The sequence below is a fragment of the Rhinoderma darwinii genome, chromosome 5, assembly GCF_050947455.1.
Source record: "Rhinoderma darwinii isolate aRhiDar2 chromosome 5, aRhiDar2.hap1, whole genome shotgun sequence".
Lineage (NCBI taxonomy): Eukaryota > Metazoa > Chordata > Amphibia > Anura > Rhinodermatidae > Rhinoderma > Rhinoderma darwinii.
The window spans coordinates 195705927-195722252 of NC_134691.1; positions in this window are offsets into that span (position 1 = coordinate 195705927).

Here is a 16326-nt window from a genome sequence, read left to right on the forward strand (position 1 = left end):
AAGGCTAACACACAGTGATTACTCTCTAAATACATATACTGTAGTAGTGCTACCTGCAGTCCTATGTAATACCACAGATAACACAGTGATAATTCTCTGAGTACATATAATGTAGTAGAAGTTACCTGCAGTCCTATGTAACATCACAGATAACACAGTTATAACACTCTGAGTACGGATAATGTAGTAGACGTTACCTGCTGTCCTATGTAACACCACAGATAACACACAGTGATAACTCTGAGTACAGATAATGTAGTAATGTTTCCTGCAGTCCCATGTAACACCACAGATAACTCTCTAAGTACACATAATGTAGTAGATGTCACCTGCAGTCCTATGTAAAACTGCAGATATCAAACTCGGATAACTATACACACACATATATATATATAAACACACACAGAGGCATACATATATACACACTAACATAGATATATATATATATATATATATATATATACAGGGTGGGCCATTTATATGGATACACCTAATTAAAATGGGAATGGTTGGTGATATTAACTTCCTGTTTGTGGCACATTAGTATATGGGAGGGGGGAAACTTTTCAAGCTGGGTGTTGACCATGGCGGCCATTTTGAAGTCGGCCATTTTGTATCCAACTTTAGTTTTTTCAATGGGAAGAGGGTCATGTGACACATCAAACTTATAGAGAATTTCACAAGAAAAACAATGGTGTGCTTGGTTTTAACGTTACTTTATTCTTTCATGAGTTATTTACAAGTTTCTGACCACTTATAAAATGTGTTCAAAGTGCTGCCCATTGTGTTGGATTGTCAATGCAACCCTCTTCTCCCACTCTTCACACACTAATAGCAACACCGCAGAAGAAATGCCTCCTGATCTGACCCCCTTAGACTTTTATCTTTGGGGTCATCTGAAGGAAATTGTCTATGCTGTGAAGATACGAGATGTGCAGCAACTGAAACTACGGATACTGGAAGCCTGTGCTAGCATTTCTTCTGCGGTGTTGCTATCAGTGTGTGAAGAGTGGGAGAAGAGGGTTGCATTGACAATCCAACACAATGGGCAGCACTTTGAACACATTTTATAAGTGGTCAGAAACTTGTAAATAACTCATGAAAGAATAAAGTAACGTTAAAACCAAGCACACCATTGTTTTTCTTGTGAAATTCTCGATAAGTTTGATGTGTCACATGACCCTCTTCCCATTGAAAAAACTAAAGTTGGATACAAAATGGCCGACTTCAAAATGGCCGCCATGGTCAACACCCAGCTTGAAAAGTTTCCCCCCTCCCATATACTAATGTGCCACAAAACAGGAAGTTAATATCACCAACCATTCCCATTTTATTTAGGTGTATCCATATAAATGGCCCACCCTGTATATACACACACACACATAAACACACACATACTGGAACATACACACACAAAAACATAGACACACATAGACACTTACCATCTCTCCTTGCTGACAGGATCACAGGTTTCTTGCAGGACTGGCTGTGGGCGGAGCTTCCTCCTTTGCTCTGCTCTTGCTCCTTGGCTCTTGTTTCCTCCGTGTGTGTAACGAGGAGCAGAAAACAGAGCCAAGGCAAAGCCCACTGGTGCCCCCTACATGCTGGGAGGGTGCAGCGCCCTTTGCACTTGGCCAGGTCGCACACTCCTAACGCCTGCCCTGAACATGAGAGGTGTGTTTTGTACAGTGTAATTGTAATGACAGGGTAGGGAGACAGACAGGCGAGCCCTAATCTACCCACCACTCAGTCCCTGCCTACTTTCACGGCCCGTCCTAGGCGACGGCGTACAACTGGGTGACGGTCCCTACGCTCAATATGTGTACGACAGACAAACAGACAAGGGTACACAGAAGCTAAGGGAAATGGGGCAGTTGCCCACGGCAACACCCTGAGCAACAGGAGTAGTGAACGAGCCGAGTCAAACCAGGAGTGTACGAGGTACCAAACGCAGAGCAGAAGCGTAGTCAGTAAAGCCAGGGTCCAAATGAAGCAAGGTCAATAATAATAGCAGGAGCAACAGAGCCAGGAAACAGGAAAGAATCACAGGCACTGGAGGAGCAGGAAATGAAAGTATAAAAATACCGAGGGCGGGAGCTAGCTCCGTCTGGCCAGGCTGTGATAGGTTCTCCCACTCCTCAGCCTCCCAGCCTGATTGGTAGCAGATCGAGTCACTCTAACAGACCTAGGCACAGATGCAGGCTGATTAACCACGGGCGTCGACAAAGAAGCCGTTTCAGGCAAATCCATTACAGTAATCTACTGTTTTAGGAAGGAGTAATCAATCAAAAAGTGATATGCCATAGTTGCTTTGAGAAATGCAGGACATAGTCTGCAGGAAATTGCTCGCCTGGAGAAGGTAGTTGATCCACCATGACCACAGCACAGGAGCTGGACCACTAGTCAGTGGAAGAAGTGTGAGGCGAAAGTTTGTTCGTCTATAGCAGGTGAGCGCATGCTTTCTGCTTGCAAACAGTTCACACTCAATTATGGAGTAGGTTCCATTATGGTCTGGGGATGTTTCGGAGGTGGTGCAGTTGATGACTAAAAATCTGAATAACAGCAAGAAAGAGAAGGGTGGATCCAGCGTGGATGCGTCTAAAATGGAATACTTGTTTCCAAGTTTAATTAGTCAAAAATCTAAAAAAGTCAGGACTTGATTGAAGGTGTAGAATCCTGAAGTGAAAGGAGAAAAAGCGATACTTCCAGCTTATACTTCAAGTCTATTGCGTAACTTAGAACGTAAATACCATATTTCATACTTATTTGGAAGCTATCACATGTTAGAACGAATAAAATAGAATAAATGCAATATTTCCTCGCCTTTTCATTAGAACTTTTAATACAATTCCCAGCTAAAATATATACATGTATAACACACATCTAATCACCATGTACAGTGGAGGAAATAAGTATTTGATCCCTTGCTGATTTTGTAAGTTTGCCCACTGTCAAAGTCATGAACAGTCTAGAATTTTTAGGCTAGGTTAATTTTACCAGTGAGAGATAGATTATATAAAAAAAAATAAAGAAAATCACATAGTCAAAATTATATATATTTATTTGCATTGTGCACAGAGAAATAAGTATTTGATCCCCTACCAACCATTAAGAGTTCAGCCTCCTCCAGACCAGTTACACGCTCCAAATCAACTTGGTGCCTGCACTAAAGACAGCTGTCTTACATGGTCCCCTGTATAAAAGACTCCTGTCCACAGACTCAATTAATCAGTCTGACTCTAACCTCTACAACATGGGCAAGACCAAAGAGCTTTCTAAGGATGTCAGGGACAAGATCATAGACCTGCACAAGGCTGGAATGGGCTACAAAACCATAAGTAAGACGCTGGGTGAGAAGGAGACAACTGTTGGTGCAATAGTAAGAAAATGGAAGACATACAAAATGACTGTCAATCGACATCGATCTGGGGCTCCATGCAAAATCTCACCTCGTGGGGTATCCTTGATCCTGAGGAAGGTGAGAGCTCAGCCGAAAACTACACGGGGGGAACTTGTTAATGATCTCAAGGCAGCTGGGACCACAGTCACCAAGAAAACCATTGGTAACACATTACGCCGTAATGGATTAAAATCCTGCAGTGCCCGCAAGGTCCCCCTGCTCAAGAAGGCACATGTACAGGCCCATCTGAAGTTTGCAAATGAACATCTGGATGATTCTGAGAGTGATTGGGAGAAGGTGCTGTGGTCAGATGAGACTAAAATTGAGCTCTTTGGCATTAACTCTACTCGCCGTGTTTGGAGGAAGAGAAATGCTGCCTATGACCCAAATAACACCGTCCCCACTGTCAAGCATGGAGGTGGAAACATTATGTTTTGGGTGTGTTTCTCTGCTAAGAGCACAGGACTACTTCACCGCATCAATGGGAGAATGGATGGAGCCATGTACCGTCAAATCCTGAGTGACAACCTCCTTCCCTCCATCAGGACATTAAAAATGGCTCGTGGCTGGGTCTTCCAGCACGACAATGACCCGAAACATACAGCCAAGGCAACAAAGGAGTGGCTCAAAAAGAAGCACATTAAGGTCATGGAGTGGCCTAGCCAGTCTCCAGACGTTAATCCCATCGAAAACTTATGGAGGGAGCTGAAGATCCGAGTTGCCAAGCGACAGCCTCGAAATCTTAATGATTCACAGATGATCTGCAAAGAGGAGTGGGCCAAAATTCCATCTAGCATGTGTGCAAACCTCATCATTAACTACAATAAAACGTCTGACTGCTGTGCTTGCCAACAAGGGTTTTGTCACCAAGTATTAAGTCTATTTTGCCAAAGGGATCAAATACTTATTTCTCTGTGCACAATGCAAATAAATATATATAATTTTGACAATGTGATTTTCTTTTATTTTTTTTATATAATCTATCTCTCACTGGTAAAATTAACCTAGCCTAAAAATTCTAGACTGTTCATGTCTTTGACAGTGGGCAAACTTACAAAATCAGCAAGGGATCAAATACTTATTTCCTTCACTCTATATATGTAATCAGTTTATTTTTGAGTTTGTTCATACCTAAAAGATACCACCAGTCCTTTTTGATAGAGACGAGCCGCCTCTTCACTCCGTTATTTCTATGCACCAGGAAATAAAACCACATGGATAACGCAATTATTACCAACACCTGTGTGCAGGGATATATATCCCAGACACATAGACCAGACAGTCATTATCAGCCATGACTAAGGACGCAGGAAGCGTCAGAAACGCGTAGGCTTCATCTACCTATGATTTTTTCTCCTTTCACTTCAGGATTCTACACCTTCAACCAAGTCCTGACTTTTTTAGATTTTTGACTAATTAAACTTGGAAACAAGTATTCCATTTTAGACGCATCCACGCTGGATCCACCCTTCTCTTTCTTGCTGTTGTACATTATCGTGAACCGACACGAGGATCCGTGCGAGATAACCCAAACTAGCTAGCAAACAAGGTGAGCTGGAGGCATTTTTCTTTGCTTTTTGTCTAAAAATCTGAATAGTCATGGACACAAGTGCTACCACAACATCCTTGTTCGACATGCCATCAATTCCGGCACCCGTCTAATTGGTTATGGTTTCACACTAGAGCAAGATAATGACCAAAAACAATGTTCAGTCAAAAGAATGACTACAGGTGCAGAACATGGTTTGGCCACCCCAGAACCATGAACTCCAATTGAACTCCTTTGGAATCATCTAGAGATGTGCAATCCAATGGAACTCCTTTGGAATCATCTAGACATGTCTAGATGTCTAGAGACGTGTGTTCGAGATGTGCAAGTTACAAGCCAAAATGACAGTTGAAAGTTTCAACAAAAGAAGTGTACTGCAGTCTGAGCTGGAACTTAACCTCTTCCCGCGCTTCGCCGCAACTGTACGTCCTGGAAAGGGTTTGCTTCCCGCACCAGGACGTACAGTTGCAGAGCGGTTCCCGGCGCACACAGTCTTAACGGACAGTGTCAAGGAACCCGGAGGTCAGCTGCCCCGACAGCTGACACTCCAGTCTTGCTGGTCAAAGGACCATCGCCGCTGATTTTGGCAATTAACACCATAAATGAGGCGACTGATTGCGATCGCCACATTTAAGGGGTTTGAAGCACATCGGCAGCCCCCACAAAGTGATTGTGGGGGCTGCCGATGCTTGTCGTGGCAATCGGAGGCCAGACAATAGCCTCCGGGTTGCCATGTACGGAAACCTCGGAGGAGCAGCCTCCGGCCGGTCCTCCTAGACTTACTGTCAGTGTGACGTCACAATGACAGTTAGAATACATTACACTACGTAGGTAGTGTCATCTACTCTAGCAGTGATCAAAGCTGCAAGTCTAAATGTCCCCTAGTGGGACAAGTAAAAAATGAAAAAAAAAGGTAATACATTTTTTTTTTTTTAAATGTAAAAATAAAAGTTACGTTATATAAACAAAAAATGATTTTTTTCCTATAATAAATGAACACGTTAAAAAAAGTACACATATCTGGTATCACTGCGTTCGTAATGACCCCAACTATAAAACTATAATGTTATTTTTCCTGCACGATAAACACCCCCAAGAAAAATCAATAAAAAAACCACACCAGAATCGCTATTTTTTGGTCACCACCCCTCCCAAAATAGAGAATAAAAAGTGATCAAAAAGTAGCATGTACCCGAAAATAGTACCGATAAAAAGTACACCTTGTCCTGCAAAAAACAAGCCCTTACCCAGCTTTTTGACTAAAAAATAAAAAAGTTATGGCTCTCAGAATATGGTGACACAGAAAATAAATTATTTTGTAAAAAAGTGATTTTATTGCGCAAAACATAAAGAAACTATATTCATATGGCATCACCGTAATCGTACTGACCCGCAGAATAAAGTAAAATTGTCATTTATAGCGCACGGTAAATGCCGCAAAAAAATTAACTCAAAAACATGGTCAGAATTGCTTGTTTTTGGTCACCCGGCTTGCAAAAAATACAATAAATAGTGATCAAAAAATTGCATATACCCCAAAATGGTACCAATGAAAACTACAGATTGTCCCGCAACAAATAAGCCCTCACGCAGCTCCGATGGAGTAACAATAAAGAAGTTCTGGCTCTCAGAATATGGCGATGCAAAATGTGCAGTGTTTTCTAAAAGAGGGTAACATCCGACACCATTTATCAGTGCGACACCGGCCACACATCTATGAATTATTATTTATTTACCCCATTATTATACCCTCTTATTATACCCTGATGTACTCCGCACAGATTACATATGTCCCCACATTATAAACTGAAACACCAGTAAAACCCTAAACAGAACTATTAGCAAGCAAAATCTGCGCTCCAAAAGCAAAATGGAGCTCCCTCCGTTCTAACCCCTGCAGCGTACCCAAACAGCAGTTTGCGCCCACATATATGGCATCGCCATACCCGGGAGAACCCGCTTAACATTTTATGAGGTATTTGTCACCAGTGGCACAAACTGGGCACAACATATTATGCACTATAATGGCATATCAGTGGAAAATTGCAATATTCACTTTGAACATCCGCTGTGCATTAACCCCTTTGCGCACTATGACTTAATTGCACATCATGGTGCGGGGGTTGATGTATGGAGCTGTGTATTACAGCTGACACACGGGACTAATGGACAGTAACAGAGATCGTGCTGTTACAGAAGCCTGTAAAAATAACAATATACTGCAATACATTAGTATTGCAGTATATTGTACCAGCGATCCAATGATCGCTGGTTCAAGTCCCCTAACGCCTCATTCACGCGACAGGGTCCGAGTGTGACCGATAAAATCTGCGGTTTTGGGCTGTTTTTCCCAGCCGGTTTGCATCCGTTCCGATTCCATTCCGGGCCATGTTGCCGTTTTTAACGGCCGATTTTGACCCGTTTTTTTTCCCTGTCCGTTTTAAAATCGGATGAATTTCATTTAAATTTGTTGCCACACACAGCCCTCTGTAGATAATGCCACACAGCACACTGTAGGTAATGCCACCCAGCCCCCTGTTGGTAATGCCACCCAGCCCCCTGCAGGTAATGCCACCCATCCCCCTGCAGGTAATGCCACCCAGCCCCCTGCAGGTAATGCCACCCAGCCCCTTGCAGGTAATGCCACCCAGCCCCCTGCAGGTAATGCCACCCAGCTCACTGCAGGTAATACCACCCTGCCCCCTGTAGGCAATGCCACCCTGCCCCTTGTAGGTAATGCCACCCAGCTCCCTGTATGTAATGCCACCAAGTCCCCTGTAGGTAATGCCACACAGCCCCCTGTAGGTAATGCCACACAGCCCCCTGTTGGTAATTCCACCCAGCCCCCTGTTGGCAATGCCACCCTGCCCCCTGTAGGTAATGCCACACAGCCCCCTGTAGGTAATGCCACATAGCCCCCTGTTGGTAATTCCACCCAGCCCCCTGTTGGCAATGCCACCCTGCCCCCTGTAGGTAATGCCACCCTGCCCCCTGTAGGTAATACCACCCTGCCCCCTGTAGGTAATGTCACCCAGTCCCCTGTAGGTAATGCCACACAGCCCCCTGTTGGCAATGCCACCCTGCCCCCTGTAGGTAATGTCACCCAGCCCCCTGTAGGTAATGCCACCCTGCCCCCTGTAGGTAATGTCACCCAGTCCCCTGTAGGTAATACCACACAGCCCCCTGTTGGCAATGCCACCCTGCCACCTGTAGGTAATGCCACCCTGCCCCCTGTAGGTAATGCCACCCTGCCCCCTGTAGGTAATGTCACCCAGTCCCCTGTAGGTAATGTCACATAGCCCCCTGTAGGTTGCACCCATCCCCCCCCTTCCAGGAGAAGTCACTGACTTCAATGTCCATATATGGACTGTGTAGTCACTCACTTCTCCTGTAGCGGAATCCCCGGCCACGGGGTCGGGGATTCCGCTTCAGAAGTGAGTGACGTCGCTGTGTCCATATATGGACAGCGTAGTCACTCACTTCTCCTGTAGCGGAATCCCCAGCCAAGGTGTCGGGATTCCGCTTCAGAAGTGAGTGACGTCACTGTGTCCATATATGGACAGCGTAGTCACTCACTTCTCCTGTAGCGAAATCCCCGGCCAAGGTGTCAGGGATTCCGCTGCAGAAGTGAGTGACGTCGCTGTGTCCATATATGGACAGCGTAGTCACTCATTTCTCCTGTAGCGGAATCCCCAATCCCCGGCAGGGGATTGTAGATTCCTACTTCTACTGGGAGCAAAAAAAGGCCCTCCTCCTCCTCACATGCACTCTGCACTGTGAGGAGGAGGAGAGAGAGCGCGAGTGATGGAATACATGGCCATCACTCGGGACACATTCCGGTGATGGCCGTGTATTACCCGGCCCCATAGACTTCTATGGGAGCCGGACGGCCGGGTAAACGGCTGAAAATCGGTCATGTGAATACCCCCATTAGGTGTCTATTGTTCCTAATGCAGCCGGGTGACGGACAATTTATGAACGGCCGTCACCCGGCTGGGAAACCCTGTCGTGTGAATAAGGGCTAAGGGGACTAATAAAATGTGTAGAAGAATTAAAGTTTTTAGTAGTGAGAAAAAAAAATGTAAAGTTAAAATAAAAACTTTAGTAGAGTAATGTAAAAAAAAAATACGCTAAATTTGTATCGCTACGTCCGTAAAAGGCTGAACTATTACAATGTACCATTATTTAACTCGCACGGTGAACACCGTAACAAACTTAGATAATTTAAACTGCCAAAATCACAGGTTTTTTTGTCACCTTAGCTCTCCAAAAAAAATGTAATACAACTTTTTGATCACTTTTTATGTACCTAAAAATGGTACCAATGAAAACTACAGCTCGTCCCGCAAAAAATAAGACGTCCCACGGCTCAATCAACCGAAAAATAAAAAAGTTACGGCTCCCAGAATGTGGTGAAACAAAACAATTTTTATTTTAACAATTAGATTTTTCTTTGTAAAAGTAGTATAATATAAAAAAAAAAAATTGGTATCACCGTAATTGTATTGAGCTGTATAATAAAGTAAAGTTTATGTTTTTACCGCCCGGCGAAAGCTGTAAAAACGAAACCCCCAAAAAATGGAATCAAATTTCTTTCAGATTTCAGCCCGCAAAGAATTTTGTTTTTTCAGTTTCCCAGTACATTTTATGGTACTTTAAAAGGTGTCAATAGAAACTACAACTCCTCCCGCAAGAAATAGCCCCCACACCACTCTCTTGACCGAAAAAGAAAAAATTTATGGCTCTTGGAAGGCGGAGAGTGAAAAACGAAAATGAGAAAGCAAAAAATGGATCAGTGCTGAAAGGGTTAATTCATTTCTAATGAAAAAAATGTATGACCACATGTGGGGTATTTCCGTACTCGGGAGAAATTGCTTTACAAAAATTGGTTGTTATTTCTCCTTTATCCCTTGTGAAAATGAGAAAATTCAACATTTTATTGCCGTAATTGGGAGACATTGCTTTACAAATGTTGGGGGTGCATTTTCTTCGTTATTCCTTGTAAATATTAAAAATGTCTATGTTTTTTCAGAAAAAAAAGTAGATTTTCAGTTTTACAGACTAATTCCAATATATTTAGCGAAAAACCTGTGTGGTCAAAATGTTAACTATACCCTTAGATAAATTCCTTGAGGGGTGTAGTTTCCAAAATGGGTTCACTTTTGGGGTGTTTCCACTGTTTTGGCACCACAAGACCTCTTCAAACCTGACAAGGTGCCTAAAATATATTCTATAAAAAAGGAGGTCCAAAATCCACTAGGTGCTTCTTTGCTTCTGAGGACGGTGTCTCAGTCCATTAGCGCACTAGGACCACATGTGGGATATTTCTGAAAACTTCAGAATCTGGGCAGTAAAATATTGAGTTGCATTCCTCTAGTACTCTTTTAATAGAAAAATATAAAACATTACAAAATAAAAGGTACATACAAAACAAACAAAACAAAACTTATGTACATTTCTGTGCATCACGTTTTACCCAGCCTGGCCCTTTTTACATAAATCCCCATGCATACATAACTATAATCCCATACTCATTCATACACACACCTATACCCCCTAACCCCAAGAAAACATAAATATAACATTATATACAACATACTTATTTTTTTATTATTATTATTTTTTTTTCAGAACATACTCTTAAAAACCATATGCCAACCAATGGCTCCCTAAAAAAAAACACCACATATATAAAACAAAATAAATAATAATCACAAAAATATTATAAACAAAATAATAATAATAATAAACTCTAAAAATAAAAGTTACCATCCCATGGTGCACTTACTTCAGTGCACCATGTAAATTAAAATAAAAGAACAAAACGCAAAAAAAAAAAATAAATATATATATATTTTTTATTTTTTTTCACATTTTTTAATTTATTTATTTTTTTTAATTTTTTTTTTACATTTTTTTTTTTTTATATATTTTTTTACATTTTTTTTTAATTTTATTAACTTATCCACATTCATACCTAACCCTGTACACACTAACTTATCCATCACCACCCATTCATTCGCCCAACCAGCATCACGCCTCATGTCCTTCCATGTCCGCATAGTTCAGATGCTGGCCCCCACCACCCAACACATCACCCACCCAGCCCGATCCCACGTCTCATGTCCTCCTCACGTCCACGTAGTCCAGAATCGGGCTGGGCACACCCCCAGGCCCCCCACCCCACCTATCTACTGCCCATCTTACCTAAACATTCACACAAACCCATGCATACACCTATACACCATATAATCATACCGACACATAACTATAACAAAATATCATACTGTATACATAAACCCGAAAACCTAAGTTTGGCTGCTTGTAAGCCCTTTTTCTGTCTCCAAAAAGCTCAAAACAAAAACCTACTTGTGCTTACTCAGCCCATCACCAGAGGAGAGAGAGAGGAAAGACCCCCTAGAGCACCAGCCCAGAGGCCAAAGCCAACCCCCAACCACCACCCCGGTCCCTATGGCTAAACCTATCCTGCTTGCCCTATCTCTATCCCTTATTACTTTATAAACTAATCTGTCCCTCCTGCTGTCTCTCATTCTGTCCCTATCGCTATTTCCCGGTGTCATGGCAAGGTGCAGACCCCCACATCCAGTCTAATACCCAGGAGCACTCCCTCCCCTCCCCCTGAAGGTTGGTTCCACCTAGGGCACCCTAAAATTGAAGCCCCTCCAAAGTCGAGAGGCCTTGGATGCACCCAGTTTCTCAACCTCCAGAGACCGGACCTTCACCAGGTCACCCATGATATTCCTACACACCTCGTCCTCCAGGAGGATTTTACACTGAGTCGATACTAAGCACCGTGCGTTCCACGTGAAATACCTGATCACTAAACTAACTAAAAAAGAAGTGCAATGATCCCTTCCACCCAGGTCTCCGAATGCCACATAGGCCCAACCAGCGTAGGAGAGGTTGGTCAGACAGGGCCAACCGATGGAGGCACCCACCCGTTTGTAAACCTCTGCATTGAAGGGACACTGAAGCAAGAAATGGTCCATGCTTTCCAGCGTGTCATCGCACTCCTCCCGAGGACAACCTCTTTCATCGGAGTTTCTGAACTTCAGATTGCCCCTTACATACAGCCTCCCATGGAAGCAGCGCCAAGCCAGATCCCAAAACTTCTGGGGAATCCTCACAGAGTTTAAAAGTTTTAATCCCACCCCGAGGTCGCTACTTGGGCAGTCCCTGAGCGCCAGGGGCTTCTGGAAGCAGGTCAACAAGACCTTTCTGTCAAGAAATTTTCTCGACATGGTCTTGATCTCCCTCGCCTCCAGACCCCACCGACGAACAACCTTCAGAACCGGGGCGGCATAAGCCGGGAGGTGCCCATGGGGTGCACGCAGGTCTTTCGCTTGGCCTCCTGTCTCCCATTCCTGGAAGAAAGGCCGAAACCATCCCCTGCAGGAGGATATCCCCTGCAGGAGGATGGCAGAGCACCCGAGGAGAGGCACTCATTAAAAACCGCAGTCAAGAGGGGAACTAAGGTTCCCTTAAAAGCCTTATAAAACTCAGATGTTAAGCCATCTGGGCCTGGCGACTTTTTGATGGCCAACCCATCAATCGCCAGCATCACTTCCTCTTCCTTGATCGACTCTGTCAAAACACCAAGCGAGGGGTCTGCTCCTGGCTCAGGGATGGTTTCAGCCAGGAAAGCCGACATTTCGTCTCGGTTTAGATCCTGCTCACCCAAAAGCTGCGAATAAAAGGATCTGATGACCTCCAGGATCCCTGATTTGGATCTCATCAGGGAGCCTGTACTATCTACCAGTCCTGTCACCACCTTACGACTCACTGACATCTTGCAGTTCTTGTAAGGGTCGGGCGAGCGGTACCTCCCGAAATCCCGTTCAAGAACCAAAGACGTGTGCCTATCATATTGGCATCTTTTGAGCAGAGCTTTCACCACGGAGATTTCCTCACGGCTACCTCCGGTTGAGACTAGATGTTCGAGTTTCCTCCTCATGTCTTGATACAGGCGATACCTGCTCATAGACCTGAGGCACGAGATCTGACGGAAAAACTCAGCCACCCGTTCTTTGAACACCTCCCACCACTCAGACTTAGTACCACCTAGATCCAATAAAGGTACCTGGCTCTGAAGAAAATCCTCGAAGGCCTGTCTTATCTCTGCTTCTTCCAGGAGAGTAGAATTCAGCCTCCATATACCTCTTCCCATCTGGAGGGACTCTGCAACATTCAAAGAAAACATAATCATACAGTGATCGGAGAACTCCACCTCAACGACGGACACTGCCGAAGAGATGGCGTCCTCCTTTAAAAAAAAACTGTCTATCCTGGACCTACGACTACCACTATGATAGGTGAACCCCGAGTGGCCTGGGGTATACCGAATGTGGATGTCCTCCAGACGAGCATCACTAGCTATTCTATTCAACTCGACACTATCATAGGCCAGTACCTTTCTGGAACCTCCTCTGTCTTGGGGCCTAACGACAGTGTTAAAGTCCCCTCCAAAAATGACTTGTCGGCCTGTAAAAAGGAAGGGCTTAATCCTCATGAAGACACTTTTCCGGTCCCACTTTGTCTGGGGACCGTAGATGTTAATGTGTCTTAGTTCTTGTCCCCTCATGAGAACATCTAAGATCAAGCACCGCCCCATTTCTAACTCGATCATCCGCCGGCATGTGACCGGTGCGGTAAAAAGTACCGCCACCCCGCTATATGGCTCAGCCGCAAGAGACCAGTAGGAGGGCCCACGTCGCCACTCCCTCCGAGCTTTCACGACCTCTGGCAAAAGTGACAGTCTGGTCTCCTGCAAAAACAAAATGTCAGCTTCAACCCGGCCGAGAAAAGCAAAGGCTGCAAATCTAGCCATATTCGACTTAATGCTGGCAACGTTAATCGATGCCAGCGTCAACGGAGTGGGTGCCGCCATCATAAATGATTGAGTTAGATGGTTTTCTTCTTCCCACCCCTTGCTTTCTCCTCTGAGGAGGACCCCTCACCCTCTTTACCTCTTTTTTTTGTTGTTGAGGAGTCCATAACCTCCACCACCCCCCTCCCATTCTCATCTCCTGGGTCCGGGCCGACCCCCTCCCCCGGGGACAGTGGCCCCTGCAGAAGAGGAGGCTCAACGACTCCTAGACTCCCTACCGTGCTCTCCCCCCCGGCCTGGGGGTCTGGAATATCCATGAGAACACGGTATCGGTTGGGGGAGCACACCAGGGGGGTGCAGGTTTTGCCTTCCTTGGTCGGGGCAGGGCCAGATGTTTTTAGCCCTGTTTTGATGTTACCCGGTGTCCCCTGTTTTGTTTTAGGCTGTGACCTCCCTTCCTCTTCCACACTTTCATAGTGGGAGGACTGGGAGTCCTCAGCCCTCTGCTCTCTCTCTATCCTCCTTATCTCCTCGTCCAGTACGGCCTCCCCAAGAGCATCAGTATCCTGGGGGGCATCCAGGTCCGAGCCAGAGGAGTCCCCAGTTTCCTGGGTCCTCCTCAGCTCTCGTTCCCTTCTGCGTTTTTCCGCCCTTCTCTGACGAGAAGGGGGTCCCCTCCTGGCGTTCGTCCTTTGCTCTTGGGCTCTATCGTCTCTGTCCACCCCCTCGCCCACGGAGACCTCCCTCCTTACATTCTCCGTAGGGTTGGAACAGACATTGACGACTGAGCGCGGACACCGACTGAAAGGGTGACCTAGGTCACCACACAGGTTACACCTAAACTGCTCACACGATGCGGCCAGATGGCCTACCCCCCCACAATGAGCGCACTTCTGCACAGTGCAGCTTGCGCTCAAGTGTGAGGGGTCGCCACACCGGTGACACAGCTTCGGCTGCCCCTGGTAGAAGACAAGGATTCGATCTCTTCCCAAGAAAGCAGATGATGGTATGTGGGACACCGTCTGCCCCAGACGCTTAAGTTTGACCATAAACGTCCAGGCTCCCGACCAGATGCCAAACTCATCGCAGTTCTTCCGTGGCATCTCTGCTACCTCACCGTATCTTCCCAACCAGGTCATGATGTCCACACAGGAAAGCGACTCGTTACGGGTAAGAACGGTTACTTTCCTGAGACCATTCTGGCGAGAGATTGCTTGCGCAGCAAACCCTCGCCAGCCGGGCTCGCTTTTCACCAGCTCATAGTTCCCCCAGAAGACCTCAAGGCCCCCCGGCTGAACAAAGCTGATGTCAAACTCAGCCGTACCATGAGGATGTATCAAGGCATAGATGTCACTCGCCTTGAAGCCCATCTCCAGCAGCAGCTCCACCACCCTCTTACGAGGAGGGCACGCATCATTGCCACGCCACTGGAGATGGACCACATTCCTCCTGGCCACGGCCGGCCCGGTTGTTGGGAGCGACCACTGATCTCCCCGTCTCTCTCGGAAGGCATCCAGACCATACCTATTTATCCAAAAGGATAGGTCCTTCTGCACTCCCCCTACTGTTATCGTCTGCTTCCCCTCCCTTAAGGCTTCTAGAAGGCGCTGTTGCAAACTGCCGTCCCCAGGCCCAGAAGATGAGGATGGGTGGGCCGACGGTCCCCCCACCACAACGCCCGCATACGACCTGCCGGGCGCTCTGGCAGAAGGAGCAACCGGCCCGCCAATGGTTGACACTCCCCCCACAATATTACAACCCACATTAATATCCACAACATTACCACCACCAACAATATTACCAACACTACTAACATTACCATTAATATTTACATTTCCACTTACATTCCTCTCCACAACTTTCATACCGACCAGGCTGGTTACAGAGTTCTTCCTCTTGTCTATGGGCTTTTTATAAGTTGTTTTTGTCATTTTTGGGGTCTCCACATCATCAGGTGCCGCTACTTCTGGGGCGCCGCCGGATATCTCAGGCGGCAATCCCTCAGCACCCTCCGCTTCACAGACCTCCATATCTGCTGCGCCACCAATACAATGTTCGGGAGGAGGGGTGCCATCACCCCCCGTGCCCGCTAAACCCCTACCACCGCCTTGCGGCGATGCAGATTGAGGGGCCGCAGTCAATGCTAGAGCCGCTCCCGGCACCAAACCAACCCCCCCTCCCGTCGGGGGATGGCCAGCAGTGCCGGAGCCTCTCCTACCGCCACCACTCGCTGCCGCAACACTTTCTGGTGCGTCCGCCGGCCGAGTCACATGACCAGCGGACTTCCGGTTTTCCGGCGCCACATCCGGTTTCCGGTTCCCCCCGTCCCCCGGCCTCCGGCTTGCGCCAGAGACCGGCTTCTGAGGTTCCCCATCCGCCGGACACGGGGACACGCCCCCTAGTGCCACGTGGCCATCGACACCACCTCCTTTACAGGAGATGGCGTCTGGCGCCATCTTGGCCACATTGCTCAAAACCAGCACCATATTTTTCTGCCCACATACCCGCCACGACCCCACTGCAGAGGCC